General features: G+C 38.5%; 1 long non-coding RNA gene across 1 annotated transcript in view; it reads left to right on the top strand.

Moving 5' to 3' along the window:
- LOC115296994 overlaps positions 1–26,235 on the top strand; it is a 54,723-nt gene extending 28,488 nt beyond the window's left edge. Inside the window, exon 5 of the long non-coding RNA XR_003911195.1 lies at positions 26,053–26,235. This is a non-coding gene — a long non-coding RNA (uncharacterized LOC115296994). The remainder of the gene's footprint in view (positions 1–26,052) is intronic.
- Positions 26,236–26,780: the final 545 nt, after the last annotated feature.

Genomic DNA, 26,780 nt, shown 5'->3' with positions numbered 1-26,780 from the left:
CTGGGGACAATAAAGGCAAGGGGAAGTTTCCAAAAGGACTTTTATGTGCTAAAGAAGACTCGCAGGATCCTGGAAGCCTAGCTATACTGTCAAGCTAAGGTTGTTTTTCACTCTAGCAAAGCATGAACATTAAGACAGTTGGGAATTCCTGGAGGAATGTTACATTCTGCCTGTCTCAAGTATTTGTCAATAGGGTGCAGGTTATAAGGAAACTTAATTTTATCTACATTTCTTTCTGCCTTTGTTTCCCACATCAACATTATTAATTCTTTCAAAACCCTGAGGGAAGACCTCGTGCTGCTCCCTCAGGTAGATTCATGGAGGTAGCTGTCATCGCAAACAAGGAATTGAAATTCCAAGCCAAAGGTTGAGATTGGCCCAGTTAGACCGAGAGAGAAGAGAGTGCTGCTGGAGCTCTCCCAGCAGAGCGTGTGAATATCTACACGGTGCTTTCTTTATCAAAGCACCGTACAAGCACTTGCTCTTTGATCCTTTCCCTTTCTTAACAAGCGATTATAATTTCTCTTTTTAAGAATTGTGAGGAACTAAAGAATAGATACTAAGCTCTTTTTCAAAGCTTCTTAAGGAGTCATTGTAAACAATAAAATTATAGGCCAGACACCCTGAACTTTTGAGTATTAGCCTCAAGCACTTGCTCTTTAAAAATCTTCATAAAAACAGCAAAAACAACCTATTCTCTCAATTAAATGGCAGAAATATTTCTCACATTGTCTCAAATTCATTTTTTAAAGAGAGGTAGCCATAAAAGTGTTTGGTATGATGTATTGAAGAGATAGTCATGTTTAGCAGTTCATAAGGAATTATATATAAATTATATTTGAACTTGAAAAACCATCATAAACTTTAAGGCTGGCTAAGGACAAAGTTGTGAGAAGTGTAATTTTTTTCAACGCCTTCCCATGATCTCCCTCCATGTTCTTTCTTCTTTTTTTTTATTATTATGGGGTTTTTTAAAATTTATTTTTGAGAGACAAAGAGAGAAGGGGAGGGTCAGAGAGAGAGAGGGAGATACAGAATCTGAAGCAGTTTCCAGGCTCTGAACTAGCTGTCAGCACAGAGCCCAACGCAGGGCTCGAACCCACAAACCATGAGATCATGACCTGAGCTGAAGCCAGATACTTAACCAACTGAGCCACCCAGGTGTCCCCCTCCATGTCCTTTCTATTCCCTCTTGTTTAGTAATCCTCTCCCTATGCTGGGCCATATCTCTAGTGAATCCTGACCTTATGTTCCGTTAGGTTACCATTAGTTCTGAACCAGTAGTTCCCATGCTAAATGGTGTTCAGCTGTATTTAGGAGTTTGGATCCTGGGGCACACAGATCAAAGCCTTAAAACTATCTGCCCCTTATAAGACAGGTGATCCTCAACTTCCTTCTTTGTCCACTCTAAACCTCAGTTTCCTCATCTATAACCTGGTGATAATAATAGTCTTTACTCTAGATCATGAATATGAAAGACTTAGCTCATATGATTGGAAAATTTTATTAAAAATTTTTTTAATGTTTTATTTATTTTTGAAACAGAGAGAGACAGCTCATGAGAGGGGGAGGGGCAGAGAGAGAAGGAGACACAGAACCAGAAGCAGGCTCCAGGCCCTGAGCTAGCTGTCAGCGCAGAGCCTGACGCGGGGCTCGAACCCACGAACGTGAGATCTGACCCGAGACGAAGTAGGAGGCTTAACCGATTGAGCCACCCAGGTGCTCCTGGAAAATTTTAGGTACCAAATAAATTCTAATTATTTTGTTGTATCCTCTCTCTTTTCCTTTCTTCTTTTTTCTTTTTTCCCATCGTTATCTTCTCAGATTCTTACAACTTTCTCTGGTAATTCTTATCTAGCTGTGAATGAAGATTTAATGGTAGATATCTGAAACTGTCTTCAATTAAAAAGAAAAACTTCATAATTGCATAGGACTTAACCCACTAGTTCTTCTTGAACCTCAAGTGCAAAGCTTTGATTTAATTATAGTATTTAATTCATTACCCATGCAGGCCTTCCTCTGTTACTTGTTTAGTTTTTTAATGTTTCATTTCCCATACTCTAGTATGGGAACCACTCTAATGGATTTAATGTATATTCTTTCATTTGCATTCTTACAGATTATGTATTTTTTTATTTGCATGTATTTTAACTTATGTAAATGGTATACTATGTGCTAGATTTCATTCACTTTCATACCTTTTTCACAGGATGTTTTTAAGGCCCAGGTAAGTTGTTAATCAACTTTCTAGTTCTCATCTTTAACTGCTTATATAGTACTCAGAGGTGGATATCAGTCCAAACCTTTTCAAAGGTTTTTACCAAAAAATTCCTGAAGGTTGAGGGAGTGAATTATATTCTCATAGCATCTCAAAGTGAAGCCCAAATCTTTAGGATCAAGCTCTACATTTCTTTAAAAGAATTTGATTTATCATTTAAAAATAAATCATACAGACTTTGCATTCTATTTCATAATATATCTAATGTTTACTACAAAAATAACATTTTGGATTCCAGTTAAATTGTTGTAACTTTTACTTTCACTAAATCAATGAAACTGATATGCCAGGAAGACATACCATTTTTTATTCCCTGTGAGTTTCCATACTTTCTGTATACTGCTGTGTATTCCAAACTTGAGAAGCATGGTCTTAATCTAAAATAAGCAGTTTCTAGAAGTGAGATTTCAGGGGAAAATTTGCTTAAGTGACAGAGAGTAATACCTAAATCCCTCTTATTAGGAAAGGCAGCCCTGATAAATATACTTAGCCCTGAAAACTGGAAGTATGTCATTTCCCAGAGTAAACTGCTGAAGCTATTGGCCTCTGCTGTGACTCAACCATAATATTGTGGGATAACTAATCAGGTTCCTAAAGGAAGACTCTTTGACAGAAACCAAGTCTTTAGGAGATTTGCTATGAGTTGCCTGTAAGAGATGTCTTATTGGGGGGTTTGGCAAACCTCTTCTCCATTTCCATTAATAGTTCCCCAAGCCACCCCAAATAAACATATAATCTAAGAAATAACTTCAGATACAATCCCTTCCAACTAGATGGCTTCCAGCAAATACTTCCTTGCCAGACACTTTAGAGCCACCACTGCATTTCTGCTTTTGTACCTTTGCTAATGTTGTCTTAAGCTTTCCCTTTCTCTTTCTTACTGATCATTCTCTGTGGTTCAGGTCAAGCCTTACTCAGTCATCTTTCTGTTTCTTTAAACTTCCTTGTCACTTAAAGTATCCTCAATTTAGTCCATTTTTATTTAGTCCTGAGCATCACTGCGGAACTTCTTAGGAATGCACAATCTGGGTCCTACTCTAGCCTGAGTCAGAATCTGGATTTTAAGGAGATCTCATGGGTGATTTATATGCACATTAAAGTTGACACATACCTAGTGTTCTTCTAGGCACTAAGCATCATTAAATGTTATCAAAATCTTAGAGAATTTAAAAGAAGATGAAGGTTCAGAATATCTTTTTAAAAATTGATATCTATGCTATAGCCTTGGACCAGATTTTCACCAAACCCCTGTTTTTATACTGAGCTGGGAATGGCTTTTATAATTTTGAAAGAAAAAAAAAGAAAGTATATTACATGAGACATGAATATTATATAAAATCAAATTTTAGTGTCCATGAATGAAGTTTTACTAGAAAAAAGTCACACCTATTTGTTTATATAATGTCTATGGCTGCTTTCATGTTCCAAGAGCTGAGTTGAGTAGTTGGAAAGAGACATTATGACCTACACAGCTAAAACTATCTACTCTCTGGTTTTCTTCAGAAAAAGTTTGTTGGCTTCTGATCTAGATTCATGTTGCTTATTATATAGAATGAGCTTCAGATAGATTCTAGTGGAAAAGCATCCATAAACTTTACATGCATTTACAACGTAGAGGGCGGGACAAACTGCATTATAAAATTATGTGCTATGAACAAATTATTTGGCAATGTTGCAGGATTATTATTTTGTGGGATATGGGCTTTCTTTTCTAGATAGTCAAGGAAGTCAGAAAAATAAAAGTGCTTGAAAATATCCCATATGTCATTGTCATTTGGAATCCAATAAGCTATTACCGTTTTGTCAGGTCCAGTCTCCAAGGAGGTAAATGAAAATATGTATCTTGGGCAATCTGACCCCTATCAACATCACGCATGTGGTTACTCTGACATTTGAGGAGGAGTAATTCTGCCCTGTCAAGTCGGTGACTCAAAGTTTCTGGTAAAGGTCACTCACTCCTTTACCTTCAGCTCTTGGATATCAGATTAAAATTAAAGTGAGGGGGTATGGAGAAGGTGTCCTACATCTTCTGTCAAATTAGCCTAATCCTCATTAAGTTGTGCTGCTAATTCAGCATCTTCTAAGGGCTTCTGACACTATGAGAAATGTCACCCTATGACTTTAAAGGGCTTACAGGATGTGAGGCTTCTTGGTTTGAGTCAATTCCTCCTTGGTACATCCTGGGGCTTAGAGGGCATGTGCGCCTTTCCTAGCTGCCTGCAGGATCACTGTATGTCTTTGTATTTTAGGAATACAGAATGGCAGCCCAGTTGATTGACTGAATAAAACATAAGGCGGGAAAAATCCAAAGGCTGCCTGAAGTACTTGTGTTCTGATATCCTTCACGTGTAAGATTTGTTAGAGCAGATGAGTGATGCTGTAAAAGTAAATGTAATGTAAAAGGTAATAAATTGCCAGACATTGCACCTTCAAGGTTAATAAACAAAACCCCACCAGCAAGAAACAATTGCTGAGTTTTAAGCTCCTGCTTAAAAATACTCATTTTGAAAAGCTGTATTATTTAGCTGACAGCTTGCTGGATGATAATCAGAGAAGCGTGGGTTATGCTCTTCTCACTAATAAAATACTTTACAAGCCACTCTAGGTAATTCAGATTCTTTGCTGAAGAAAAATAGACTGAACACCTGACTTTAAAAGAAAACCCAATTCTATGATGCTAAACAACGACCCCAACAGTGTTGGAGTCATTTTAGATGAAGGGTTTGAAGTTTACTTAGTCATATAAACAAAAACACAGAATTAAAAACGGAAACCCTCAGTTATTTCACTTCTTTTTTTTGCTCCCTTTTTTGGGGGGAAGAATTAGAGTGAGTAAAGAAAGGGAGAATTGACAGGGGATATAATACTAAGCTTGAAGCATGTTGGAAAATATAACCCAGGTTTCCCCAGCCTCCACCAATCCAGGGCTGGAGATGGGGCCATAATAATAACAATGATTGGGCAGAATTTATCATTCTTGCTCTAGCCTTTGTTACTGAGGCTCCAGGCAAAGGCAAAATCTTCAGCCTGATATCACTGCCCGCTTGTCTTGCTCTGCTGCTTTTCTGCCAGTCCCAGGGTCTCAGAGGCTGTTGCCACTACTTGGGCAGGCACTGTCATGAATGTATTAGAGCCCCGAAGTATCAAGTTGTGCAGGATCCTTGGTGACTTGGGAGGGAATGTCTCTCATCTCTTTGTTAGACTGTTTCAGAGTTCTCAGCATGTTACTCTTGTTCATCAGTATTTTTCAGTGTGAGAACCTCTAGCAATTTTACCTTATGTATTTTTTCTGTCTCTAGTCTAGAACACAAACCTGTCTTTGGGTCCAGAACAGAGATAGGTGTCATTGACAGCTACAGTGAATCAACATTTGCATCCCTGATTATGTTACCGAATCGGTTCATTGTACCTTCCTCCTTGTCCTGTTGGAATAAATGACTGACCATTCATGAGTTTTTTCAGCCTCCATGCACGTTGACTTGAAAAAGCTCCTTTACCAGGTCACAATGCCTGTTCATCCCAGATTCATCATAGCCTCATCAATAAGGCATTTTGCTCCCACACAAATGTATCTTGATTGGTCCCCTCTTCTGGTCCACTAGACTTGGCCAGACATATCTGACTCTTGGTGGTGGACACAACCTAAGCTCACGCCAGGTGGTTTGTGTGGGTCAGAGCATTTCCTTCTGCTATTTGCATACCATTTTTCAGTGGAGATATGGAAATCAGGATTCGTGTTTCTTCCCTCTCCCTAGGAAATCTGGGAGGCTTCAGATAATATACTAAGTTGAGGGAGACAGTAGATCGTCTATCTGAAGTGGTGGCAGGGAGAGTACCAGCTATGCCAACTATGTGTCAGGAACTGTGCTGTTTGTTACCTAGTTTCATTCTCACAGCAATCTGCTTTGTTTTTACAGTTTATGCTAGGAAACCAAGACCAAAACCAAACCAATTCAAAACAAGCAAATAGAAATTGCAGAGACTGAGAGTTTCAGTAACTAGCCAAAGTTTGTATCATTAGAAAAATGCCAAGAGTTTCAAACCCTGATCAATAAGCCTGCAGAGCCCACCAATTTTTTTTCACTCTAATGTATGTATGTATATACCCTTCCTATTTGTTTTAGAAATTTATTAGACTTCTCTCTATATTTGGATTCCTTTTACACATTTTTCTCATTGCATTAATTTAACTGACATACTTATCTTTATTTTTTTACCAGGAACTTTCCACAATTATCTTTTTTGGGAAGACTTGTTACAGTATATTAGCACAATAGAGAAGGAGTCACTATTAAAACAAACAAGTCTAAACAATACTATCATGCTCAACACCTTGTAGCTGACAAAAATTAGCTACTCATATTACTGGAAGGGTAGGCCTGGACATCTGCCATTTTCATTAGCAAGAGATGTTTCTGCCCAGTGATAAATGGGTTCCAGTTGTCTTACAGCATTCAGGCATCTACCATGCTCAGCCAGGACACCATGAACCCCTTTATCAAACTGAGAAGCAAGAGCTAAGTTAATGCCAAAAGAGAACAACAGGGTGTGCAATTTAATTCACTGTACTCTAAGTCTGTGGACCAGTAAGCTTATGTCATAAATATGTTCCTGACAGTGCTCTGCCTGGAACTTCAATTATAGAGACAATCAGTACGTCTCCGGCTTTCTGTATTCCTGCATTGTTCTATATGTTGTAACAAAGAAAATAAGTAATTATGCCCTTTAGTGCTAAGAGTTTTAGCTCAAATTGGTCGATGTTTTTGAAATTTTATTGTTGCAATGTTAATATGTTTTTGGTAAATAATACTATAGAACTAGGGAGACTCTTATTGATAAAGTGGATGAGTCTTCTTTGTAACTGCAAGTATTTAAATGCATGTGTGATCAGTTTTAAGATACTAAATTTTTTCATGTAATTTACTTTTTTCATATAATTTATCAGGATCAAATGTATAAATGCGATTGGTAAGAAAATTTCAGCATGGTGTGTGTGACACCATCTGTTAAATATGACAGGAGTTTCTTCTGCTGTTCCTTTAATATACAGTATAAAATACTTTTCATAATTCTTGATGTCAGATATAGAAAATATTGGTTATTATTTGATACTCTTTTTTGTTATGGGAGTGAAATTTACATTTTTTATTTGTGGAAATTCATATTAAATTATAATTTCCCAACAGTTCATTTCACCTGGAAGAATTTTGTCGTGTGCCTCTGATGATGAGCTATTTCACAGTTATCCATGGGCATAGTCTCAAAGTATACTGCACATAAACTATCTTAAACTATGTCTTTGAAATTTTGCAATCTATAGTTTATGCACAAATATTGTCAATGAAGCAATGTAGAGTTTCAGGGTAACAGATGAAACTCCATCATGAAAGGTCGTAGTACTGTCCCCCCAATCTTACAGATCTCCTTTGTTCCTAGCAAACTATGCCCGAGCTTTAGAACTTTTATGACTCTTCAAAGAACCTCTAGGGTTCTTGGAGCCCTTGTCTTTCCTATGAATTACTGAGTCAATTAACTGGTGAGAAGTCTTGTATTTAGTGGCGATACGTACTGAATGGCTCTATAAACAAAAACTAATAAGTCTGATATGATAAAAAAGTATTAGAAAAATAAAACAAAACAAAACTCCATCATGTAACAAGGCAATTCTGGATGTGCTTTTTTGTTAAAGAAAAGAAGATACTTTACATATGGTGCTCCTACTGTTCAATTCATAAAGTAATTCAATTATTAGTATTGGTATTTTAGTTTTTTGATGCACAGTCAAGAAATACTAAATATTCTTCCTTTCTAAATAAGAATGTAGTTCAATTTCATTTTACTTTAAAAAAAAACGTTTATTTTGAGAGAGAGTACACAAGCATGGAAGGGGTAGGGAGAGAGAGAATCCCAAGCAGGCTCTGTGCTAATATTAGCTGGACCTCATGAACCACGAGATCCCGACTTGAACTGAAATCAAGGTCTAACGTTTAGCTGACTGAATCACCCAGGTGCCCCTTAGTTTTCAAAAATAAGAGTGTTAGGGAAACTTAGCAAATAATCAGGGATTGCAAACCCAGATGAATCCCAGAATCAAGCAGGTGAACTAATTGGGGAAAACCATTGAGTTTCGCAATAGCAGGGAGTGATGAAGTTGATAGAGAACTGGAGAATGTGTGTCTCTTATAAAGGTTTTAAAACCAAAAATACTGCTTCACCAAACAAAATTTGACCATGGGATATGTACTCAAGGAGTCTAGTTTGCACCACTGAAGAGGTTCAGTGAATTGTAATATAGCTGATTAGTGACAGAGGAGAAGGATGCCCCCTGCTCATTCATTGATTCATTCAATTTTCTTTTTAATGTTTATTTATTACATACCTACTCTAAACAAAACAGCCAAGAGTATTCAACATCGAACCTATAGAAGTGGCCCTGTTCCAAGGGACTCTTATCTCCTGATTCAGATGGTACAGGACTAATTCTACTAATCCATTTTCTGAGAGATTTTGGAATTAATTCTTAGAGGTTTGTATAAGTCTATTCATGTTCCACAGATTCATAAAATGGGTATCCTAGTAATCTAACTTAAAGAAAGAAGTCAAATATATGTGTTAATTTACCAAAACCAAGCACACACAGTAATGACTATGTATACAACTTCGTCTGTAGTTGACAGAGCATCTGCTGGCAGTGGAAGGCAGGGAAGGAAAATGTGTGTTTTCAATTCATACACACATAAAATAAAATGCTCCTAATAAAATAACTTAAAAGACAGCTCACTCTTTTCTTGTAGTACTTCTCTTTCAGTATTCAGATAATCAGACTTGTGTAATAAATTTTTGGAGATCAGATCATGTGGATTAAATTGGTTCTAAACTTGAACATGGAGAGCAATGTCAGACACAGAAAGCTAAAATGCCTTTAGTAACAGGCACTAAATAAAAATATGTGTGATGTGGCTGAGTATAACATAATAGGGAATGTTGGGGCTTAGGAGCTTGGCAAACAATGGAGTCTAAGAATTGCTTAAAGGCATTGGCATTCCTTTTTAAATAAATAAGTTTTCTGCCAGCTAAAACAATACTCTGATCTGAGACTGGTTACATTGTTAAACCTAATTCTCTCATCCTCCTTTCTAAAGCATCAATCTTTAAAGAGCAGTTGTGACTTTCAAAAAAAATTACTAGTATTTTCTGGTTTTGAGATGGAAACCATTAATTAAAGGAGCACTTTTACTTGAGAATGGCAGCCTTTGACACCAAATCTATAACAAGCTTCACCAGAACAAGGCATTCTTCCTACTGGGAATGACTTACTCCATTAAAACCTACCTCACACTTTCAATTACCTGGGAAAAAGAAAAGAGAAGATAATCTGTTACACCTAAAAAATTAAAACTGACACAAAGAAGAACAATCACAAGGTCTGAGGTTGCTTTTATATTTTTGAGAAAGAAGTATTTTCTGTTAAGGAAGTGAGGGTTTCATGTCCCCACTTCAAGTGTCCACAGTCTTTTTTTTTTTCTAATTCATTGTAACCTGTTATTTGTGCATATTTTATTTTTTTTCAATAATATTTTATTGTCAAATTGTTTTCCATACAACACCCAGTGCTCTTCCCCTTTAGTGCCCTCCACCATCACTTAAAATCAGAGAAAACCATGCTTCCTCCACCTTGCATTAAGGATTTTGCATTTGGAAGTGTGATATTTTAAAACCATGTTGCTTATAGGAATCAGGAAATAAATGACAGAAAAATCACTCATGCTACCAAGCCCTTTAAGAAATAATATCAAAATCTCTTCCTGAATCATTAAGTGAATACATTTACCCTAAAAAGTTAGACCATCTCTTTGCTATAAATTTTCATTTCCTTAGAAAATACAAAGATCAAAGCATTTAAGTTTGTAAAGCATGCATTAATGACCGCTGTGGTTATCGAAACAGATTTTATACCACTGTGTTCATGCCCTTGACAGCTTACAAAGGACCACTTTTTATGATGTGGCTCTCCCAGGAATCTGGGATACAATCAGTAATTGATTTTGCTGGGAGATCTAATTGTTCGATAAAAGCATTAGTTCATCCTTTAGAATAGTAACCTTGGGAGAAGAGGTCTTGACCCTTCTTTTATAGACCTGAAGAGATACGTCTCTAGATTGAATGGTACTGCTTGGTTGACTGTTTTGAATTAATTGACTGGTCAATTCAGCCAAGTAGCCACTTTATTTATTTATTTTTTTCTTTTCAGTTGAGTTGATTTTTGCCTGAGCAGACTGAAGAAGTAGACTAGAGCCAGAATTTACATTTTCCTCAGGTGGAAGCAAATTGCTGAAAGCTTTATAAGCTCTTGATCAGAACTTTTTTCATCAAGGCATATTTTTAAGGGTGTGAAAAATTCCTTAAAAACCATCCTTAATTTAGCATATCCTAAAGTGAACTTCTTTTCACTTTCAAATCTCAAATATGCTTCTTCCACAATCTTTTACCATATACGCCTTCCTTGGTGGAAATGAGCTATGATTCTATTGCTCTTCTGCTCAAAAGTATTCATTGGCTCCCCACTGCTTATGAGTCAAAGTAATTTAAGGAACCTGAAATCTGGTGGTAACTTTGCTTATCCACTAAGAAGAAAGAAGACAATGTCTGTTCCACAGCAACCTATTTAGACTGCTTCCTCTTCTCTGGGGTGCCTGGGTGGCTCAGTCATTTAAGTGTTCAGCTCAGGTCATGATCTCACAGTTTGTGGGTTCAAGCCCCTGCATCAGGCTCTGAGCTGACAGTGCAGAGCCTGGTGCCTGTTTCAGATTCTGTGTCTTCCTCTCTCTGCCTCTCCTCCTCTTTCACTCTCTCTCGGTCTCTCACTCAAAAAATGAATAAACATAAAAAACTTAACTACTTGCTCTTCTCTGAAGTTATCCCATCTCTGTGTCTTTGCCTACCTGGTTCAGCTGATGCAAATGCAGGATTTCTATGAACCATCCTGATGGTTAACTGGGGGCCCATTCTTGATTTGTGTATTTATAGAGCCTCTTGAGACCACTTTTGAGGAGAACCTATTTTCCTTTTTCTTTTTTCTTCTCTCCTTTTCCCCACTTTACCCCCAAATACAAGGCTATGCCATTGCCCATTTTTTTCAGGCAGGGACTCAGGGCTTCTGCCTGTGTTTAAAACTCTTTGGGTTCAGAAGGAAAAAGTCAACTAACCTTGCACTCATGCCACTATTTCTTCCCTGCAGGACTGACTATACTTTCTCTGCATTGTTCAGAACCCTGTGGGCATGTGTCAAGTGTTAAGTATTCACATTATTAGTAATGCTAAAGGACTGCAGAGATGGAAATTCTCAGCTGCAAATTGTACAAGTTCTCAGGGATACTAGTCTTAAAATAAATTGAGATGCAATTATCATCACTGCTAAGATAATAAATCTACAGTGGTCATTATCTTGGACATGTATGAACTAATTTCTCTGAATTGTTTATGCCTCTGGGACACAGTCTGGAGAACAGAGGCATATTTGACATCTGTAGGGAGTGGAAGCACGTACACCATTCAGAAAAAAACAAAAATGATTTCTGTTTGCTTTATTGCATCACATGGCCTTGATTCGATGTTACATTAACTTTTAATCCACAAATGTGCAGCAGCCTTTGTGTTCAGCTGTCTTTTTCATTGTTGTTGCTTCTCAAAGGAGAAAATATTAGACTCTGCAGAATGCACAATAATTTGACTTACACCCAAGGCCTAATGTTCCCTGTTGAGTATATCCCTAAAACTCCTTACCTGACAACTGGAAATACCTCTGTGACCTCGGTGATGCACTATTAATCCTGTCTGCTTCAAGCAACTAGAGTAGGTTGAAGATGGAATTCTCTGTGAGATTTAGTGTCTTAGACAGAATTGATCTTAGGATAATTAATCATCTGACTTGAAATCAGTTATTAATTAATATAAGACTGTGTATAAGACCATGCTATTTTTAGTGTCAAATAAAAAGTATCTACCCTCTTCATTGAGGTTAACTTGGTAGCCCAGGAAAATCAACTACTACTGAAATAACTCAATCTAGGCAGAAATTTTGATTACTGTAGATGCCATCACCTTTGAAGCAGTAGAAAATTGAGTCTTTGAACATTTGCTTATTAGGTCTGCACTAAAAGGATAAATGAATTGTACTGGGTTGATAGGATTCATCACTTCCAGTCTACCAGCCTTAGGACGTTTTAAGGATCACATTAGAGGATTTTGCTATTCTGGGTTTGGGTTAAATTGGACTTGGCCTGGTGTTCTGGGGAACATTTTTATGTTTTCAGGTTGGTTTCTATTTATTCCGTATGTGTATCATTGTAGCCAAAAATTATGTAAGAAATTTAATCCTGCAATCATGAGGAGTGAAAGGGGTTATGAAATTTAAAATTATCAGGCCATATACAATTTTGAGGAGTCAAATTCTAAATTTTAAAAACCACAAATAAGTATTTTGGGGTTTTTTACGTGTTGCATAGAAACAGAAGGTTGCTGCTTGAGAAAATGTGAGCCTTCTCTGAACAAACGGTTTATATTAACCTTTTTTTTTTTTTTTTAGCCCTCAATAGCTGTTGTGTGTTGAGGGGTCCTATCTCGTCAGTGGGTTGATGTCAGAGGAACACCTCATGATATTTAGAGAAATTTAGATTGTTTAGCAAGAAACAGTTCTTGTTCACTTAGAAACAGCTTATGAAATTAGATTTAAAAGAAAAATGTATTGAGAGTCATAACACATTATAGTAATATGAAGTATGATTCTTGATTTTCTTACACACAGGGCTTCTTCCATGGTTCACATTGCCTTGGCACAAAAACAATCTATATTCATGATGAACATAAGCCTGGGTAGTTTTTATTTGCATAAAACATGGTACAGACCCAGAATTCATGATTCAAAGTGTCAAAAACTGTAAATAAAAACAATCAGAGAGCTGTGGCAAATTTCTTTCATCATATTTCTACATACACAAAAATAATCTTTTGTGCATTAGAGGGGCTTCCAGTTTCCTCTGAGGTATGACAGTAACACGCTGGCACCATTTTCTCACCTTCCACTCATGCCTCCACATTTACCAGTCTTGCTCATGGGCCTGCAATTCTATGGACATTGCTCTTGTTTTAGCTCCCAAAGATCTCTTCTTGCTCATTCCAGATGATATTTGACTTGTCTGCAACATTTTACAACAAAGCCTCATCTTTGTTTAAAAATTTTTAAAAAACATTTATATTTGTTTTTGAGAGATAGAGACAGATCATAAGCAGGGGAGGGGCAGAGAGAGAGAGAGGGACACACAGAATCAGAAACAGGCCCCAGGCTCTGAGCTGCCAGCACAGAGCCCGACGCGGGGCTCAAACCCAGAGACTGTGAGATCATGACCTGAGCTGAAGTTGGATGCTCAACAAACTGAGCCACCCAGGCGCCCCAACAAAGCCTCATCTTGAACCATTTATTTCCCTGGCTTCACAATAATGTACCCTCTATGTATTCTTTCGGTGGACCTCTGATCTCTTTGGTTATGCTTTTTCAGTCTCTATCAATGCAACTTTTACTTTGCCCATTGTCATTAATGTTATACCTCAAAGGTTTGGCCTTAAAGAAGTTTGGCCTTCTATTCCCTCTATACATGTTTTCCTTATGATCTCTATCTCCTCTCATGGCATCATTACCATCCATATGCTGATGGATCCCAAAACTGACTTCTCTCCTGATATCAGACTTACATGTCTGTAATAATTATCTAAGGCGAGGGGGTTATCTGTTGATCACCCATTTTGGTGCTCCCTTTCTATATGTTGAAGTTGTGTTATTGTGGGACCCTTCCCTGTAACACATTTTGTCCAGGGATGAATGCTAGATTCAATAAATTTGTGTCCTGAGATATCTTGGTTTGAGACTTGGGATAAGGACAGCCTCTCTTTGAGATCTTGTACAGGTCATATGCATCAGTGTCATTTAAGGTCCCTTCAATTCTGATTGAATGTTAAATACATTTTTTAATGTTTTAATACTGATTTATTTGTATGTGTGAGAGAACGACTGAGCACAAGTGGGGGAGAGACAGAGAGAGAGAGAAGACGGCATAGAATCTGAAGCAGGCTCCAGGCTCTGAGCTGGCAGCACAGAACCTGAGGCAAGGCCCGAACCCATGAACCATGAGATCATGACCTGAACTGAAGTCAGACACCACCTGGGTTCCCCAATTGTTAAATATTTTAAACATAACCTTTACTTGTAGGGAACAAAGTTCTAGGAGTTGAAGGCCACCATTTGTACTCTTATGTAGACCATATAAGCAGAGAAGGCCAGTCTGAAAATCAGAGATGGTGAAGTTTATTTTTTGTCAATGATATCTTAATACTAATAATTGTTTAGAAATATTTTTAAAAAATGAAAGACAGGAAGGGGAAAGATGAGAGATGATGACAATGTCCTGAGGTCATTAGGTTTCTGAATTCTCTGGTTACTTGAGGTACAGTTACATCCATATCCCAGTATATTTATAGTAAGTTCTACTTTTTGTTAAAGCTAGCTTGTTTGAAGTCTGTTACTTTTAAGAACAGCAAAAAGGTCCTAGTTAATGAAACACCCTCCTGCCTACTGGACATTTCTACTTCTATATTGTGTACCTCTAAATGTCTGTCAGCCCCCATAGCACCCTCAGGTCCAAGCCTGCTTCTCTTTCCATAGCTCAACAAATGGTATTACTTCTTTAAGACACTGAGCTGGTTTTGACTCCTCCTATAATATCATGTCCTCCCATCCAGTCAGGTAAACTCCATTATTTATCTGTCCATTTATTTCTGTTACCATTCTATCACATTAGACCCTCGTATAATTTTTTCTAATGTTTTATTTCTTTTTTGAGAGAGAGAGAGACAGAGTGAGCAGGGGAGGGTCAAAAAGAGAGGGAGACACAGAATCCGAAGACAGGCTCTAGACTCTGAGCTAGTTGTCAGCACAGAGCCTGATGCAGGGATCAAACCCACAAACCAGGAGATCATGACCTGAGCCAAAGCCGGATGCTCAACTGACTGAGCCACCCAGGTGCCCCATCTCCTATAATTATTTTTATTTGTCATGTTGTCTCCTGTTTCAGCCCTGACATCTTCCGCTGAGTTCTTACTCCAGAGCAATGTCTTTCTTTGGCTTTGTAATAAGGCCTGATATCTTTAGCCTCTTATTCAGAACTCTTCATTATCAAGTTTATGGCTGCCTCTCCAGCTTTATCTCCTATTACTATCTTTGTTCATCTTGTTCATATGTTCAGTATGCATGAATCACACTGAAATGCACATAGTCCCTCGCTCTCTTTCCTCTGTCCGTATCAGAGCACCCTGAATTGTAATTGCCTTTTTCCCCACTGGTCTGTATATTCCCTGAATGGGATAATGTTCTGCATTATTGTTGTGTCTGAACACATTCTCTGTCTCATGATAGGCATTCTGTAAATATTTATTGAACATTTGTTAAAAGAGTACATTGTTGCTGGATAAGAGTACAGAGCAAAGAAGCAAGTATTTGAACTTATAAGTCAAGGACAGAGTTCCTTTACATGAACTGAATATTGGGAGGAAAGCAAGACTATGAGTCTGGGTTCAGTGTTTCATGAATTATCACTTAGCAGTCTTAATAATCTTGAACATGGAGCTCTTCACGCACTAATTCATGTTCATCTCTCAGGATAGGCATTGATTCTTTGGCATGTAGCTAGTCAGGTAGAATAGATTTTACTGTCTACAGTTGGTGGCATTTTTCTCTGTTCCTCCAGTTTTTAGTTCCTTGACAGTTTTTTAGATACTGCTGCTTTGATTTTTCCCAGACACTGCAGTATGAGGACTATTCGAATATTAATGGCTACAGCTGTGCACATCCTAGAAAAATTAACTACTTAATTGCATTAATATGAGCCTCTTGAGGCTCAGTGCTGGGTTCATATTGGAGTGATTGGATGGCCTGAATGATAATATAAATGTGGTAGATCATTAGAGATTTACTCGTGTGCTTGATTTCAAACCACTCAGGCTTAAAAATAGGAGGGTGCACAGAAATGTTTGAAAGCAGATGGTTAGAACTGTAGAGAATCTCAATTCTTGATAAGGCTCATAAGTCTTTGGTTATATGAGTTGTACAGAATTAATAATAAATTTGTAACTGAGATGTGAGCTGGGGGTCACCTTGCCCCTTAGGATTTAGGTAAGACCAGCTCATCTCTCATTCTTTATCATATGGAAAGTCCATTGCTTTTGTTTTGATTCCTGTCAATTCCCAAAAGGCTACGGATTGATTGTTACCTGACTCCAATGTCCTGCCACTACTGACTTCTTGACCTTGGCACTGTCTTACAGTTGTTTACAGTTGTTCCTTTAGCTCTGACCTGTCATTATTGCCACTAATCCCAGTAGATGCAATGGCCTCTTGCTGATCCCTTAACAGGGCAACCATGGACACTAGATAGTTGTACATAGTAGAATTAAGTGATTGAAAGTTTATTATTGGAAGTTAGAATCCCAAAAGTTGTTGTTCTTGCTCTTAATTCACTGTGGGACTTTCTCAATGGCCACACTGCCAACTGAGGGTCTCACTTCTACCATTTTGTGATGCTTCTCTCACCCACTTATTGTGGACTGCCTCTGGGCATTTGGAACTCTCACTCAATTGGGCAGCAAAGTCCAGCTCCCTCTAGTCTCTCTTCTCCTTTGCATAACTGAGACCTGCCTAGATAGGTAGCCATAGGAAACAGAAATAGACTCATTTAGAAACACAAAGGATATTCTGCCATTTTGTTTTTCCATTTTTGGAATTCATCTGTGTTAGAATGCTTGTGGTTTGAAGTCATCCTTTTTTTTTTTCTCTCTGTCTTTCCTTTTTTTTTTTAATCTTATGTAGCACTTTTATTCTGAAGTGGGCCTAGAGAAGGGAGTTTCTAGGTTGTAAGCTGAGAAGTGGAAATTCTTTAAATACTAGTCCTCTCAAAAAGCAAGTGGTCTCTCTCAGTTTTTAAATGTTTATTTATTTGAGAGAGAGAGAGAACATAAGCAGGGGAGAGACAGAAAGAGAGAAGGAGAATTCTAAGCAGGTTCAACACCATCATTGCAGACCCTGATGAGGATCTCGAACTCACAAACCATGAGATCAAAATCTGAGCTGAAATCAAGAGTCAGTTGCTTGACTGACTGAACCACCCAGGTATTCCTCTCTGTGGGTTTTAACAGTGAGATGTCACGGAATCCATCCATACTGATCCTTAAAGAGCAGGAGAAGCAAAATGACTTGTTATAAATCCTTTTCATTCTGCAAATTTAGGATCACTTGAGTGAGGACAATTTTTTTTTTGGTGGTATTCACCTTCCTGGGCCAGGACAGATGACACACATTAGTTTGTTTGCTTTATCTTTATGCCAGTTTCTCGGTTAGGATTTTTCTGACGTGAAGTATTCAGGCAAGGGCTGAGAGGAGTGAAGGCATGTAATCAGCAAACCTCAAATACATGTATATCTGTGGAAACACTGTTAGTGCTTGTCTAGGCCTGTCTTAGGTTGGTTTGCTCTTCTCCAGAGTGTCTATTCTCTCATCAGCATCTCATTTGAAAGGAAATTTGCTCATTAAGCTAAAGTTTAACTAGTAGTTTCAAAACTTTTCTTAGGGATTACCAACTAAATGACTTACCAAGGACAGGAAGACAACCTAAATGAAAGGAGTCGGATGTAAGTGGAGAACAGAGGCAAACGAGAGCTCATGGCCTGTCTGGAATAGGGAACAGTAGTTACTAAGCAAATACCAGATGTGAGTGTAGCTCATAGGTGGAAGGTGGTGGCAGGGGGTTCCATGCCTTCCTCTGCACTTTGAAACCCACCCTGTTGTTCAGCCAAAACCAAGAGTCACCTTTTAAAATGTATTACCAACTAATAAAGACAAACAAAATATGCTGAGATCAATACTGTGAACTTCAAGCAACACAGAGCTAAGGTGGAATCTTCCCTCAAGGTCAGGACCTTTTGACCTCCATTTTGTGTTTGAACTTTGGAAATTGCTATATGTACTCTGTTCTTTCCCCCCTTTTATTTATAACTACCTTCTCCAACAGTGAGAAAGCTAGCTTCCATTTTCTTCAGTATATTTACTGACTTAAGTCTAGAATGCACAGAATGTAGTTTTGGAATTGCTAATCCAGAGCACTAGAGAAGCAAAATGCCTGCACACAGAACATTTTCATCACTCCAGAAAGTTCCACTGTGCTTATCCTCCATAAACATATTATTTATTAGGATATTTCAGAACACTTCCCTTCTCAAGGTACTTTGGATCTAGGCAATATACAGAAGTGGACTGACATACTTCACATTGAGCTAATGCAGGATTTTAGGTCAAAAGAACCTTCAAAATTGATGGATATTCTACCAAATACCTGATAAGTACTCCTTAAAACTGCCAGGATAATGAAAAATAAGGAAAGTCTGAGAAACTGACTAAGGAGACATGACTACTAAATGCAGTGTAGTGTCCTGGATGGGATCCTAAGACAGAAAAAAAGACATTAATGGAGAAATTGGTGAAATTTGAATAAAGCCTAAAGTTTAGTTGATAGTAATATACCAGTGTGTTGATTCCTTGGATTTGTCAAGTATAAAATGATAACCTTTGGAAAAATTGAAACTTGGTAAGGAGTGTGTTGGAATTCTTTCTACTGTCTTTGCAACTTTTCTGTAAATCTAAAATTATTTTATTTTAATTTATTTATTAAAAATTTTTAAGTTTATTTGTTGTCTTTCAGAGAGACAGAGAGATTGAGCAGGGGAAAGGCAGAGAGAGGCAGAGAGAGAATCCCAAGTGGCTGGAAATCATGAACTGTGAGATCATGACCTGAGCTGAAACCAAGCGTAGATGCTTAACCAACTGAGCCACCCAGGAACCCCAAATTATTTTAAATCGTTTGTTAAAATTATTTCAAACACTGGGCACACAGACAGCTCATATAGAGGGGTGCCTCAGGTGGTTAAGGTCTGACTCTTGATTTTGACTCAGGTCATGATCCCAGGGTCGAGAGATTGAGCCCTGCATCAGGCTCCATGCTGAGGAGTGTGGAGCTGGTTAACATTTCTCCCTCCCTCCCTCCCTCTCTCTCTCTCTCATTCTCTCTCTCTCTCTCTCTCTTTCCTCTAGCCCCACTCCTCTGCTTGTGTTCTGTCTCTCTGTCAAAAAAAAGGCTTTTATAGATTTTGGAGGTTAAGGGCCTAGGATTTAAGTCATCTAAGTCAGATACTAGCTCTATGACTTGCAATCATAATTGGGGCTGATTTTGACTAAAGTCGTAATTGTGTTTTCAAATATCTCTCTGTGCCCTTTAAAGTAGCAATAGCAATTTAAAATCAAATAGCAGAACATGTACAAACTAGGACTATCTTGAACATACTAACTTGAGCCATTGCTTTCCTTTCTGTGAAATGCAACAATAATCCTTATTTCATAGGATTGATTGTGGCTTAAATGGAGAAAAATCTATGTAGAGTGCTTGATGGAGAACTAGACAGATAGCAGCTGTTCAGTAAATAGTAGCTGATGCTATTAGTAGCAGTAGTAATTAGAAGATGTCACATACACATTACTATCCTAGGCTTTAGCAGTTTGTTGTCTGATTGCCCACCTCTCTCAGTAGCCGATGAGCTCCATAGGGCTAGGAGTGCTTTCTTATTCACTACTGTATCTTTCTAACTAGTATGGCTGCATATAGAAAATATATAATGAAGGTTTGTTGTTCAATAGACATTTTTTCCTATGTAATGAAAACATCTTATAAATTCTGAATCTGTTGTCATTGTGACAATTCTCTTCTGATTGTAACATCTCTGTAGTATCACGGTATATGTGGGCCATTCAACTCTGCAGTATTTTGACCTCCTCTAGATATAAATGCAGCTGTGCTGTGTGTTGGGAGATCTTTACATAGGCTCTGGAGGCAGCTTCCTGACCCCATGTACAACCTCACTTTGATATTCAGTTTCTTAAAGAAAGGGTGATTCTGCTCTGCCTTCTTAATGACAAAGGTCATATGGACTCTGCCACTGGGGACATTTTCAAGTTACTGTGTCTCTCTTCAAAGTTTAGGCTTGAAAGCATTAAAACAGATGGTGGTACTTGGAGGGTAATTAATTTTCCTTTGGAGAAATAATCGCTTTCCTTAAAAATAAATTAATGCCTCCATCTTTTTCTAAGAGGTAATGGTTTAGTAAATTGAGCAATGAACTCAGCTGCCCTTGACCAGGATTTAGGAAGAAAGGAGAAATCTTTTGTGATTCTGCCTCTGTCTGGTTGTATGAATTTGGAAGCTTCACTTCCCTGGGTTATTGGGAAGATTAAATAAAACAGAGCATTTTAAGCACTTAGCAGGTGCCTGATGTAGAGTGGGGCTATAGAACTGTTAGCCAATATAATTATTAGAGCTAGAAAAGGGACATTATTAATTGGTCTTGTTGACTTTGTAGGGACACGAGTCTTATCTGAGTATAGTATATAAAGTGCCATAAGGTTCTGGTATATAGGTTCCATTCACACGGGCGGCATTTTTAAAATTAATTATTTATGACCAAATGATTCTTCTTGTCCCATGTTATAGTAAATCAATTGGGAAACAGTTGAATTTCCCTCTTCTTTCTGAACAGCGGTATACAACTTGTCACTGGCTAACAGATGACACTGAATTTAGTCTTACCAAGAGCCCATGTTTTAATATTCAGAAAATGCTCTCAATATTTTTTAAGAGTTTATTGAAATTAAACTTTCCATGTGTTTATATTCCAAAATTTCCATATTCCCCAGCTTTGAACTTCAGTAAGTTTTTGATACCAGATATTCTGTGAAATAACATCTCCTGTTTTGTTTGGGTCCATGAGCATATATGCAGTTGCTTACCATTTGAATTTTCACAGCTATTTAAAAAATGTAATCTAATGATACTGGGCAGAAAGTTATTATGTGAGCATTCTCTTGAGCTTCTTCTGGGTTAAGCTTCTGCCAGGGGCATATTTATTGGATAGAAATTATCATGGTATCCATATTTTAGCATAATGGGAGCTATATTTTAATATTTCACTCAAAATAAGAAGTGATTATTTTCTGTAAAAAATGTGTTTTAAGCTCACTTTCTTTTAGCACAGAGTGTTACTCACTCCCCACCCTCAGCCCAGAGAGAATTACTCTGGTAAAGTGGCTACAGAGAAATGGACGGATAGCTCAGCGCAGATTGCCCAGGGCCATGGGAGTAGCAGCCCTATTTTTTTTTTTTCAGAATATTAGAGGAGCAGAATGCATTCTTTTGAAATTGTTTGACAAAGACTATTTAAAGATTTGCTCAATCAAGTGTATAAGGGAAGACAGGAAAGTAGAAGCAAGAAGCCGAGCTTCCAGTATAGACGATTCCTGGTACTTGCACTACAGGATTGTGTCAGTCCGTGACATGGGAGGGGGACACAGGAGGAAGCCCAGCTGTGTCTCTCAGCATGTCTAGGAAGGTGCACCTTTCCTATGAGGATGAATCAGAGGTATATTGGTCTGTGGAGTAAACTGAATCTAATTCTCATTTTCCTTTTCCAAATGTGGAGCAGTAATTCTCAACAAATAGCAAAATCAATACCATTTGTCATCTTAAAGTTCTGAATCAAGAAATCCTTTCAGATATTGTTTTCTGAGTGGAACTACTACCTTGCTCAATGAAGACTTGTAGAAGATAGTCAAAACCCAATTGCTTGTTTGTTGTGTTTTAATTTCTCCTTCTTTAAAATGTATTTGGTGAGGAAAGGTCTTGCTAAGCCTCTGGATGAGATTTTAGGCAGTCCTACAATTTTTATGAACATTCCTAGATAATATAATATCCTATGTTCAATTTAGCCATGGCTTGCAAATTAGGACTTTTTTTTAACATTTATTTACTGAGAGAGAGAGTGACAGAGAGAGAGAGGGTGGGAGGAAGGGAGATGGTCAGAGAGAAAGGAAGAGAGAGAATCTCAAGCAGGCTCCTCACTGTTATCAGAGAGCCCAACACGGGGCTCAGTCCCATGAACCATGGGATCATGACCTGAGCCAAAATCAAGAGTGGGAAGCATAACTGACTGAGCTACCCAGGTGCCCTGGAAATTAGGATTTCTAACCCTATATATCAATTAAGTCCTCAATATTTATTCAAAGGTAAGATTCATGAGTCCCTTTCCCAGGAGGAGGCAACTGAAGATTATGTCTTTGAAAGTGGTGTACGTGGTCCTTTGTCTCACCCCCAATTCACTGCTCTCAATTTGTTAACTGAGGATTTGGGTCTCATCAGGCAGGTTCAGACCAGGAGAAGGAGAAGGAGAAAGGAAATTCTCATTGACTAGGATGTCAGTAAACTGGTTTTGTGCTTATTTTTGCCAGACTGACTGATGTTTTCGGTTTACATTTTCTCTCTGGTTGATTCTATGAGATTTTTTGGAAGTTCCACATCTGAGCCAGTCACTGACTACTCCTGCAACACAGTCCACGTTTTCTGTCCAGTTGCCTGCCATTGATTTTTTCCATCCACTCCACTTTTTTGGCTACCTTCCTATAAAGACCCTGTATTGTTTCTTCACACTCTGGTTTCAGTTCTCTTGTCAAGTTCTCTTTTGAAATCAACCTATATTTCACTTCTGCAGAGATCTTTGTGGGCCAATGTTGAATGGTGACCCTGAAAAACATATGTGCACATTCTAACCCCTGGAACCTGTGAATGTGACCTTATTTGGAAAAGTTGTCTTTGCAGATGTAGTTAAGTATCTTGAGAAGTGATCATTCTGGGTTATCCATGTATGTCTTATTTCCACTGACAAATGGAAAGGTAGAGGAAAAAGAGGAGAGGGCCATGTGAAGACTGAGGTAGAGATTGGAGCTCAGCAGCTACAAGCCAATGAAGGTCTGGAGTTACTGGAGACAGGAAGATGAAAGGAAGGACCCTTTGGAGGAAACACAGCCCTGCTGACCCCTTGAGTTTGGACTTCTGGCTTCTAGGAACTGTGAAAAAAATCCCTGCTGCTTCAAGCTACCAAGTAGGTGGTAGCTTGTTATGACAGCGTCAGGGAACTAATACGTGCATTTTGGCTGGACATTGTTGGGTCTTGTGCAGTTCCTGCATAGACACAGACTTCTGTTTTGCTAACATAGGCTGCCTTAGCTAGCCTCTGCTCTGGGATGCACCAGGCTTATATCTGGCACCCTAATGCACACCCCAAACTCCAGGGAGCACATCTCAAACTCTCTGAGTGGTTTCCTTTGAATATCCTTTCACTAGACTTGAGGTGAAAGAAGAGATAGCTCTCCTCACTAAATCCATTTTCTTGGGGTCTTGGAGTAGAGCTTACAGCACAGTTTTATCCAAAGAAATCCTCTCCAAATATTTCCTCTGTTTTTCCTTTCTTAACTACTTTTTTATTTATTTTTCCTTTGAGATGTCTAAAATCCTCAAATCTGTTCTCAGTCACTGACTTTATAAATTGAATTAAATTTTTTTCATGTTTATTTTATTTTTGAGAGAGAGAAAGAAGCAGAGAGAGAGGGAGACACAGAATCCAAAGCAGATTCTAGGCTCTGAGCTGTCAGCACAGAGCCTGATGTGGGGCTCAAACTCATAAACTATGAGATCATGACTTGAGTTGCACTTGGATGTCTAACCACCCAGGTATCCCGAGGATTGAATTTTCATGTCATTTGTGTCTTTCCCAGTTAAAACTGCCAGTTTAACAGTGTGGGTTACATACATGTAGTTATCTGGATATGCATGAATCCTATCTTCCTATCAGAACCATGGTGCCAAAGCAGCTCAAACCAGGTAACAAGAGTTCTTACATAATTCTATGCTCAAGAGACCCCTTTCTTTGTGTTATACTAAGACTTCAAGGAGCTGTTCTTTGGTAGTGGTATGGACCTTACAGTGCAGCACTGGAGCTGTGACTATAGATGGCCCAGTGCTTCTGGAATTCTGCATTCTCATTGTCCCAGGTGGATGCACTCTTGCCCTAAACCTTTTCCTCCAGAAAGGCTTTCTCCCAGTTAAACTGTAACTCTTGGCTCCTGCAGCAGAAGCTTTTGTGTGCCTTCCTTCCTAGGTTCCACCCACCCAGCCTGCCTCAAGACTGGGAAGTTCTAATTTGTGTTGTGCAAGAGACTTAGCAGGTCCTTGCTGGCTCTGGGGCAGCTGGAGGAAGATAGTAAAAGCTGTCACTCCCTGCAAGCTTGCTGTCTTCTCTACCAGCAGGGGAAGCAAGCAGTAGTTTCTTGTGAGAAGAGGCACCACAGGAGAAAGAGCTCATGGAAAGTAGAAGAATTGTAGTTATGTTGAGGTAGGGACTGTCTTACACAGTGTAACTGATTCCTAATCCAGAATCAGGCCTGAAATAGGAAAATCCATAAAGAAACACTTCAGAATTGCCCTACTATTGACTTTAGCTGCCTTTCTTACCCTGTATATAAATTCATGTTGCCACTTCAAAATATGTTAACAGAGAATCAACATTCTGAGGCATTCTTAGGACCTTTGAAATCTTATCTGCTCTCATCTCTCTTGGAGGTTCCTACTGAAAATTTACATGTGTGAGAAATAATACCCAAGTCCAAAGTTCTCCCTTGGGTTGACCAACATTGTTTGCTTAGGTTCAAGCATTTCATAACTTTTGCCCAGATATAAATAGCAAGCTGCTCTCAGATAAATTGATCACACAGAAGCAGAAGGCAGAAGAGAAAGATAATCAGAATTCATAAAATTGCAAAGTAGAGTTGACCAGGTCACTTCTAAAACCTACTCCCATGAAACTTCTGTGTTTTGACCAATAATATTACCAACTCTCTTCACTGGGTTAGAATAACAGAATTTTGCTATAGATAGAGGATTTAAGGATAAAACTATGGGAAAGAAAAGACTTGCCTCTTTTCATGATTATTAATTCTGCTCCCCCAAATCTGAGTGATGGTCTCCAAGAATCACAGAGCTATCACTTGCTGGAGATTTCATCTGCTGAGGCAGAAAGATTGATTCTTACTATCAGAGAAGTGGTCATGGTATAGGTAGAGAATCACCTTTGCATTTAGCCAGGCCCTGATCCGAATCCCTGCCATCTACTCTACCTGGGAGGCTTTGTAAGGTTTCTTAGGCTCTCAAAAGTCTCAGGTTACTCCATAAAGTGAAGCAGGGAGAATGTCTGGTGCAGTTGAGTTGATAATTGCATAGGTGATAATGCATGTAAATTACTTGGCACAGGGTCATAAGTCAATCCATGATACAGTTATAACTTCAACTTTATAGTAGATGTTGGAATGCACAACTTTCATGTTCCCAGTTGCCTTCCTTTTTACTTTCAGGTAGGTCGTACCTTTCCTTCTTAACACCATTTGCCATATTTCCTATTATGAGCTATGGTGCTGTTTTTTTAAAAAAAATGTTTATTTATTTATTTTGAGAGAGAGAGAGAGAGAGAGAGAGAGAGAGAGAAGTATGTGTTTGGGAGGGGAAGACAGAGAGAGAGGGAGAGACAACCCCAGGCAGTCTCCATGCTGTCAGTGCAGAGTTCAACGTGGGGTTTGATCTCATGAACTGTGAGATAATGACCTGAGTGGAATTCAAGGGTCAGATTCCTAACCTAACTGAGCCTCAGAGGTGCCTCATGAGTTTGGTTCTTATTATCCCTCCTAGAAACTATTTTCTTCCCTTTTTAAATACAAACTCATTATTTCTCTCCTTTTTCTCATGTAGGGAGAGTCTGCAGAACAGCTGTGGATAAAGGACAGAACCCTGGGGAACCACAATGTTTAAGAGGTAGAGGAGGAAAAATATCTCATGAGGGATTCATAGAAGGACCAAGAAGTAAGAAGAAACCCAGAAAAAACCTAGTTTTAAGGAGGAGGCTATAATAAAGAGGAAAATGTGTGATGGGGATTGAAGAGTGCACTTGTGATGAGCACCGGGTAGTATATATAAGTGTTGAATCAGTATATGTAAGTTGTATAGCTGAAACTAATATTACACAGTATGTTAACTAACTGGAATTTAAATAAAAACTTAAAAAAAAGAGGAAAATGTAGCCTAAAGCTCTAGAATAAAGACTAAAAGCAGACTGTTCACTCAGATCCATAGATGCTTTCCTGCCCGAGCCTTTTGAGATCAGTTGCACATGTTTATGTGCCAGTTGGCTGGTGTCAGAAGAATCGTATTCACTGCAGAGAATGCATTCAAATGGTCTCCTGAGATGAGGCCACCTGTGAGCACAGTGAAGTAGTGGCTCAGCCCTTATGGACGGACTGGGAAATATTGGTATCCAGTAGGAGTTAATACACAGGTATTTGTAGCACTTACAGGGTGGCGTGGCCAATACTGAGACAGGGAAATACAAGGGAGAGCAAATCATTGCAAGAAGTTCCCTGGGTCCAGGATCTTAGAGACCCTGGAGCTTATGGAGAACCACTCTATAAGGTCAGTGATAA

Source organism: Suricata suricatta, chromosome 1 (genome assembly GCF_006229205.1).
Source record: "Suricata suricatta isolate VVHF042 chromosome 1, meerkat_22Aug2017_6uvM2_HiC, whole genome shotgun sequence".
Lineage (NCBI taxonomy): Eukaryota > Metazoa > Chordata > Mammalia > Carnivora > Herpestidae > Suricata > Suricata suricatta.
The sequence above is the reverse complement of the archived record's forward strand: the minus strand, read 5'-3'. Positions and strand labels throughout refer to the sequence as shown.